Below are 9,139 nucleotides of genomic sequence, written 5' to 3' on the forward strand. Positions count from 1 at the left end.
TGCCGCTGAGCCTCCGGGGAAGGAGAAGCCCGCTTCCAGCACACCTAATTTTACTGTAATTGGCTCAAAGGCCCTGATTATATCAAGTTCCAGAAATTACGAGTGAACCAGACAGTTAGTCCACAACAGCTGGTCGACAAATTATTGGCTCAAGTGTTGTCATTATTAAATGCCGCGGTGAAAGCAAGGAGCTCAGATACTTAGTCCAGCAAGGATTGATCCAAAAATGATAGGTTCCAGAAGGCCAAAACTCAATTCACTTTGGATTTGGAACTGACTCCTGTCACACACACACAGACACACAAACGCACACGGAGACAGACACACACACACACACACACGCACACGATGGCTACTGTTTCAAGCACACCCACTAAGAGAACACGATCAGGCTTCACAACAGTGCCAGCCCACAAAACAGAAAGGATTCTGATTCTGATTCTTCTAAAACTTTAATGACTAATCCTTTCCTTTTCTACCTTAAAAAATATAAAGCAGCATGACCTAGTGGAAGGAATACGGGCTCTATGAGTCAGCCGGGTGATCTTGGGTAGGTCGTTTAATTTCCTTGAGCCTCAGTTTCCTCATCTGTAAAATGAGGATTCAATACCCGTTCTCTCAATCCCGGCGGTGAGCCCCAGGTGGAACTGGGAATGTGTCCAACTTCATCGTCTTATATCGACCTCAGTACTTAGGACGGTGCTTGGCACATATTGCTCGTAACAAATACCTCAATCAAGCAATCATATTTACTGAGCATTTACTGCGAGCAGAGCACATTCGGGAGTGTATAATGTAATAAACAGAGTTGGTAGATACATTCCCTCCTCACAAGGAGTTCCCAATCTAGAGGGAAGAGACAAATAGTAAAATAAATCATGGATATGTCCGTAAGTGCTGTGGGGGCTGCAGGTGGGCTGATTAAAGGGTACAAATCCAAGTGCGAGGGGGATGCGGAGAGAGAGGGAGTAGGGGAAAGGACGGTTTAGTCGGGGAAGGCCTCTTGGAGGAGATGTGATCTTAATGAGGCTTGGAAGGTGGGGAAAGTGATGTTCTGTCGGAAATGAAAGGGAGGGGAGTTCCAGGCCAGAGACAGGACATGGACGTGGGATCGGCAGCGAGACAGATGAGACTGAGATGCAGGGAGTATGTTGGTGTTAGAGGACCAAAGTGAGCGTGCTGGGCTGGAGCAGGAAATCGGTGAAATAAGGTAGGAAGGGTCAAGGTGCTCGAGTGCTTTCCGGTCAATGGTAAAGAGAAACAGCGTGCCCTAGTGAATAAAGCACAGGCCTGGGAGTCAAAGGACCTGGGTTCTAATTCCAGCTCTGCCACCTTCCTGCTATGTGACCTTGGGCGAGTCACTTATCTTCTATGTGCCTCAGTTTCCTCAACTAAAAAATGGGGATTCGATGATTGTTCACCCTCCTGCTTAGACTGTGAGACCCATGTGGGACGGGGACTGTATCTGGCCTGATTAACTTGTGTTTAACCCAAAGCTTGGAACAGTGCTTGATATATAGTAAATGTTTAACAAATGCCATTAAATAATAAAAAAAAAGTTCTGTTTGATACAGAGATGGATGAGCAACCACTGGAGGTTCTGGAGGAGTGGGGAGACATGGACTGAACGTGTGTTTTAGACAAATGATCTGGGCAGCAGAGTGAAGTATGCACTGAAGTGGGGAAAGACAGGAGGCAGAGAGGTCAGCAAGGAGGCTGATGAAGTAGTCAAGTAACCTATTATTGTTGTTGTTATCATTATTATTATGTTTATAGAAAAATCTCATTATAGGACTCAAAGTTTGCTTGATTCCACATGCAAGCACATGGCCATTTATTTCTACACCACATCTACTAGCGGATTGGAATCTGTCTAGACCGACCTTCCCTGATCATTCGGTACCATTCCATCTGAATTGTGGAATGAGAATGCATGTTGCAGACCTGGATGTAATAAAATCATTTAGGGTTTAAAATATTAAGGGCTATTATATCAGTTGTCTTGAGTTAGAGTAATTAGTATTCGCTTTGAACAGGTAAGTAAATAGTATTTGTTAACTTCTTAATATATATTAATATTAATATATTAATATATACCAAGCATTATATTGAGTTCAGGTTGAGGTACAAGATAATCAGGTCAGATAGAGAAGCAGAGTGGCTTGGTGGAAAGAGTACGGACTTGGGAATCAGAGGTCATGGATTCTAATCCCCACTCCTCCACTTGTCAGCAGTGTGACTTTGGGCGAGTCACTTAATTCTTCTGCGCCTCAGTTACCTCCTCCGTAAAATGGGGATTAAGGCTGTGAGCCACGTGTGGGACAACCTGATTACCTCGCATCTACCCCAGCGCTTAGAACGGTGCCTGGTACATAGTAAGCACTTCATAAATACCATTATTATTATTATAATACAGTCCCTGTCCCACTTGAGGCTCCCAGTCTAAAAGGAAAGGAGAAATAGCTTCAAATCCTATTTTCCAGATGAGGAAACTGAGGCCTAGACCAGTCAGATGACTTGTCTGAATTCACAAATCAGGAAAAATGGTTAAGGCTGGATTAGAAACCAGGTCTCTTGACCCCCGAGCCTGTGCACTTTTCACTGAGCCATACTGCTTCTCTCTAGGCCTTGCTACTTCTTTAAACCGAGGCCCAGAGAAGATTGGTGACTTGCCCAGTGTTTCAAAGAAGTCTATAAACTTTCCCCCTAGACTGCAAGTTCCTTTTAGGCAGGGATGGTGCCTACCAACTTTATTGCATTGTCCTTTCCCAAGGGCTTTGCAAAGTGCTCTGCGCACAGTAAGCACTCAGTAAATATTGACAGATTGGTTTACTGAGATCAGTACCAGTGTCAGGACTGGAACCTCAATCTCCATTCCCTCACCTGTGCTTTTCCCACTGGTCCTCTCATTGCTCCTCCTAAACTTCTCATTGGGGATCCCATTAGGGATGTTTTTCCCGGGTTCATAGCTGACCTAGAAAGGCGCTGAGTGTCATTAACGGGAGATGGGCAGGATAAGAATGGAATTTCCCATCGGGAATGACTGAGGGGTCAGATTTTTAATGTCTCAGGAGCAAGCACCTGAGAAGCAGAATGGCTCAGTGGAAAGCACACAGGCCTGGGATTCAGAAGGCCTGCCAATTACCTGCTGTGTGACCCTAGGAAAGTCCCTTAACTTAACTGTGTCAGTTTCCTCACCTGGAAAATAAGAATTGAATAACCGTCCCCCTTCTCCCTTAGAATGTGAGCCCCAGATGGGACAGGGACGTTGCCTGCCCGGATCATCTTGTATCTACCCACCTATTAAACCCTTAATAAATCAATCCATCAACGCTATTTACTGAGCACTTAGTATGTGCAGAGCTCTGTACTAAGCCTTTGGGAAAGTACAGTACAACATAATCAGCAAACACGGGTCCCTGCCTATAAAGAGCTTACAGCCTAGAGGGAGAGACCGACACTAATATGAATAAATAATAACGTATAATTTAGAGAGCCGTAGATAGGTGCCGTGATGTTGGGAATGGGGTGAATATTATAATATCATAATACCACGGTTACTATTGATTTGCAGAGCGGAATGGATTATTGCAAGAGTGAGTTTGTGCAGTCCCACTGACACACTCACTCCTGCCAGGCATGATCCAGATGGGGTATGGTCTAAGTCAGAGGGTATTTGATGTCCATTTTACAGGTAAGGAAACTGAGGCATGGAGAAGTTAAGTGATTTCCACACATTAAGTGATTCTTCCTTGGCAAGTGGCTCTGCCAGGATTAAAATAGTAGTGGTCATGGCATTTGAGTGTAGCGCACTGTGCGAAGGACTTAGAAGATACCTCAGAAGTCCCAGACATGTTTCCTGACCACTCGGAGCTTCGACTCTCTGCCGATCTGTACATAGTGACGTGTCTTCTTGTCAGCCTTCGGAGAGCAGTAATCTGTGAATTCTTCCCAGAGTAATAGCCAAGAACAATGGTGGATACCTACTGCTCTTCAGTAAATATTCGTTGAACGTATGTCGGACTGTGTGTGTGCGTGTGTATATGTGAATGGATATGTGTGTATACGTCTCCATCTCTCCGTTCATCTTAATTTCAACTCGTGGTACTTATCGAGCACATACTGCGTGCCAAGTGCTCGTTCAGCTTCCTTTGGGAGAACAATATTTCTCAAAGTGACAACTTCGCAATCTAGATCCGTTGATGAAGCGGCTAGTCCAGGTTTCTGGGAGAAACCTATACAGTGGTAGGATTTGTATCTGTATTTGTATCTAATTTACTTCTTCATTTTTATGAATGTCTCCCTTCCCCCTCTAGGCTGTGAGCTCACTGTGGGCAGGGAATGTGTCTGTTTATTGTTGTAATGTACTCTCCCATGCTCTTAGCTCAGTGTTTTGCACACAGTAAGTGCTCAATAAATATTATTTAACAAATGATCGAATGAATGAATAAATTTGAGGACTCTGGGAAGGTGGTGGAAGAGGAACCGTGGGAAGGGGAAGAACAGAGAGGAGAGCCGGGAAGTTGGGGATGGGGAATGGAAGCTGAAAGTGAGCTGAGAAGAACCAGCGGCCCCAGGAAAGGTAATAATAATAATAATATTGGTATTTGTTAAGCGCTTACTATGTGCAGAGCACTGTTCTAAGCGCTAGGGCAGAGACAGGATAATCAGGTTGTCCCATGTGAGGCTCACAGTCTTAATCCCCATTTTCCAGATGAGGTAACTGAGGCACAGAGAAGTTAAGTGACTTGCCCGCAGTCACACAGCTGCCAAGTGGCAGAGCCGGGATTCGAACCCATAACCTCTGACTCCCAAGCCCGGGCTCTTTCCACTGAGCCAAGCTGCTTCTCGTAGGTAGGAGAATAGGCTGCTAGAAAAATGGGGTCATCCCGTGATAAGATTCATTCATTCATTCGATCATATTGATCGAGCGCTTTGCTGTGTGCAGAGCACCGTAATGAGCAATTGGAGAGTACAATTTGGCAACAAATAGAGACAATCTGTACCCAACAATGGGCTCACAGCCTAGAAATAATGATGGTATTTAATAATAATAATGTTGATTTTTTTTGAAGCGTTTACTATGTGCCAAGCACTGCTCTAAGCGCTGGGGTAGATACGAGGTAATCAGGTTGTCCCATGTGGGGCTCGCAGTCTTCATCCCCATTTTACAGATGAGGTAACTGAGTCACAGAGAAGTTAAGTGACTTGCCCAAGGTCACACAGCTGACAAGTGACAGAGCCGGTATTAGAACCCACGACCTCTGTCTCCCAAGCCCCTGCTCTTTCAACTAAGCGCCGCTACTTCTCAATATTTGTCCAACGCTCACTATGTACCAACCACTGTTCTAAACTCTGGGGTAGATGCAAGCAGAATCAGGTTGGACTCAGTCCCTGTCCGACTTGGGGCTCACCGTCTCAATCCCCATTTTACAGATGAGGGAACTGAGGTACAGAGATGTGAAGTGTCTTGTCCAAGGCCACCCAGCAGACAAGCGGCAGAGCCGGGATTAGAACCCATGACGTTCCTACTCTCAGGCCTGTGCCCTATCCACTAAGATCACAGGACTTGGACTCAGGAGACCTGGGGTTCGTCCCCCCTCTGCCACTTGTTTGCTGTGAGACCTTGGGTAAGTCACTGAACTGTTCTGTGACTCAGTTTCCTCATTGATAAAAATGGGGTTGACCTGTTCTATTTCCCCCACTCCCTCTTCCTTCTGTATTGCCCTTGCACTTGGATTTGTACCCTTTATTCATTCCCTCCTCAGTCCTTTATGTACATATCTGCATTTTTTTAATATCTGTCTCGCCTTATAGAGTTTAAGCTCCTTGTGGGCAGGGAGTGTCTTTTATATTGCACTCTCCCAATTGCTTAGTACAATGCTCTGCACACAATAAATTATCAGTAAATAGGATTGAACATTTGGGACAGGGACTGTTTCTAATTGGATTTTATTGACCCCAGAGTAGATAAATTCTACTTTGATGCAGAGTTAGTACATAACAAATAACACATTTGTTATTATGATCGGGCAAAGCAAGGGTATTTTATACTCCAGAAAAACAGGATTTTTTTTTAGTGGTATTTGTTAAACATGTACTTTGTGCCAGGCACTGAACTAAGAGCTAGGAGTAGATACACGTTAATCAGGTTGGTCACAGTCCATGTCCCACATGGGGCTCACAGAATTAATTCCTACTTTACAGATAAGGTAACTGAGACCCAGAGAAGTGAAGTGACTTGCCCAAGGTCACACGGCAGACAAATGGTGGAGCCCAGGATTCAAACCAGACCCGTGCTCTTTCCACTAGACCGTGCCGCTTTTCTACCAAATGGCGTTGGTAATGTGTCGTATCGTTCTTCTTCCCAACCCCTTCAGACTTTTGAATCCCTATCCCAGAATGTCCCTCTCTGGCACTTTCTCCAATCTAATCTCTCATCAACCTAAGCGCTGCCCTTTCTGAATTGCAAGCAAAGTTTACTTTGTCCAGATTTCAGGATCTGCTTCTAGAGATTCTCTGCAGGCAAATCTCTCATCTTGTTAAGCCAATTCTCACCTGAAAACCAAGGCTCAATTCTAGCAATAAATCCTAAACTGTTAGATTTCATAAGGCTTCCCCATTAATTAGAAACCCAAATTGCTCCCCTGATTGGGAAAGCTGAAAGTGTCCATTAACGACTGATAGATTACAGAGGGAACCAGATTTGACATGCAGACTAGCGCAAGTTGAATTTCTACCAATCAGATGCAGATCCCAGCTGCCTGGTTTCAGGAGAGGAAGTCTCACTTAACAGAGGCACATGGAAATACAAACATGATTTGAACCATAATGTGGCATCCAAAATATTTGGTGACACTTTGTCATCTTGTAACGTTCTCCATACTTTGTTGTTTCCTATTTTTATAACAGTTTCCAAATTTGCATTGACAATTTGGTGCCATGTGGCTTTTCTAAGACTTGACAAAATCTGGAAATTGTCAGATTTAATTAATGCTTTTAACCTTCTGTTTTTTTCACATTTTTCACTGCAGCCCTCAATTTGTTTCACTCTTCCTATTGTAGCCAAATCTTCCCCGCCTTATTTTAAATTGTGAGTTTCTTGAAAGACAAAGAACAGCTCTCACTCTCATCCATGTCCTTTTTCCCAGTGTTTAGTACAGTACTTAGGAAAGTGCGTGCTCTATAAATACTATTAATCAAACGATCAATCATATTCGTTGAACACTTGCCGAGTGCAGAGCGCGATACTAATTGCTTGTGAGAATACAATATAGCGGAGTTAGTAGACTCGTATTCTGCCCACAGTGAGCTTACAGTCTACTTTCTATCCCGAAGTTGAAAGTTAAGAAAATGCTTCAGGCATTTATTTGCTGCAAGAACCAGATTGGTTCTTGTTCTTCCTTTAATCAATCAATGGTATTTATTGAGCACCATATGCAGAGCACTGTATTAGGTCCTTGGGAGAGTACAGTAGAACAGAATTGGTAGACACTAACCCTTCCCTCGAGGTGCTTTATAATCTTTGTACAGTCCTTTGAGACAAGTTTGTCTTGTCTTATGCCGTCGAGTCGTTTCTGACCCATAGCGACACCAAGGACACATCTCTCCCAGAACGCTCTGCTCTCCATCTGCAATCATTCTGGTAGTGGATCCATAGGGTTTTCTTGGTAAAAATCCAGAAGTGGTTTACCAGTGCCTCCTTCCATGCAGTAAACTTGAGTCTCCGCCCTCGACTCTCTCCAGTGCCGCTGCTGCCCAGCATAGGTGAGTTTTGACTTGTAGCAGAATGCCTTCCACTCTCTAGCCACTGGCCAAGCTAGGAATGGAATGGGTAGGCCTCTGCTTGACTCTCCCTCCCGTAGCCGAGACCGGAAGAGTATTGGAAACTCTCCAAGTACAACCCTGAGAGGACAGAGATAAGTTAGCTAGACAGTAAGTCTTGAATGAATTCTAATTCAAATATAAACAGCAAAAAGATGAATAAAAGCCATAAATAAATTCTGAGTCTCTACTGCGACCAGAGACTTGGGAGCATATAAAAGAAGTAGAAGGCTGCTCTCAAAGTGTTTAAAATCAAATTCTTCATTGTGGGCATCCTGAGTGCCCATTGACAATCAATACTGGCAAAACAGAATTTCACTGGTTAAAACAAAGGTGATCTCCACAGCAATAATCCCTTTCAGTGAAGTGACCTGTCAGAATCATTGGTATGTATTGAACACTTATTCAATTGATCAATCAGTCGTATTTATTGAGTACTTACAGTGTGCAGGGCATGGTTCTAAGCACTTGGGAGTTGGTAGACACGTTCCCTACCCCCAGTGAGCTTACAGTCTAGAAGGGGCAACGGATGTTAAGATAAATTACAGATATGTATATAAGTGCTATGGGAATGAGGGTGGAATAATGATAATAATATCATATTTGCTGAGCACTTACTATGTGCCAAGCACTGTTCTAAGCACTGGGGTAGATACAGGGTAATCAGGTTGTCCCACGTGGGGCTGTCTCAATCCCCATTTTATAGATGAGGTAACTGAGGCACAGAGAAGTTAAGTGACTTGCCCAAAGTTACATAGCTGATAAGACAGAGTTCCTAAGTGACCTCCATTTTTTTTTCTGTCTGCTATTCTCTAAGCACTTACTATGTGCCAGGCACTGTAGCTGGGGTAGTACATGGTGACATTTACATAATGACATTCGTTACGCTCTTATCATCACCGTCCCTCCATCTCACCTGTCTCAGTGCCGACCCCTGGCCCACGTCTTACCTTTGGCCTGGAACGCCCTCTCTCCTCAAATCCATCAGACAACTACTCTCCCTCCATTCAAAGCCTTCCTGAAGGGACATCTCCTCCAAGAGGGCTTCCCAGACTAAGTCCCACTTTTCCCCATCTCCCACTCCCTTCTGCGTCACCCCGATTTGCTCCCTTTGCTCTTGTTCCCTCTCCCCTCCCCTCATCACTTATGTTTATGTCTCAATTTTATTTATCTATATTGATGTCTGTTTATTTGTATTAATATCTCTCTCCCTCCCTGTAGACAGTGAGCTCATTGTGGGCAGGGATTGTCACTCTTTGTTGCTGAATTGTACTTTCCCAAGCACTTAATACAGTGCTCTGCACACAGTTAGCAC

General features: G+C 44.2%; 1 non-coding gene across 1 annotated transcript; it reads right to left on the bottom strand.

The window, feature by feature from the left end:
- Positions 1–7,777: 7,777 nt before the first annotated feature.
- Positions 7,778–7,915, bottom strand: LOC114810576. Its single transcript, XR_003758272.1, has one exon. It is a non-coding gene; the product is annotated as a small nucleolar RNA SNORA7 (small nucleolar RNA).
- Between the last annotated feature and the right edge of the window lie 1,224 nt (positions 7,916–9,139).

This window comes from Ornithorhynchus anatinus, chromosome 3, assembly GCF_004115215.2.
Source record: "Ornithorhynchus anatinus isolate Pmale09 chromosome 3, mOrnAna1.pri.v4, whole genome shotgun sequence".
NCBI classification, from domain to species: Eukaryota; Metazoa; Chordata; class Mammalia; order Monotremata; family Ornithorhynchidae; genus Ornithorhynchus; species Ornithorhynchus anatinus.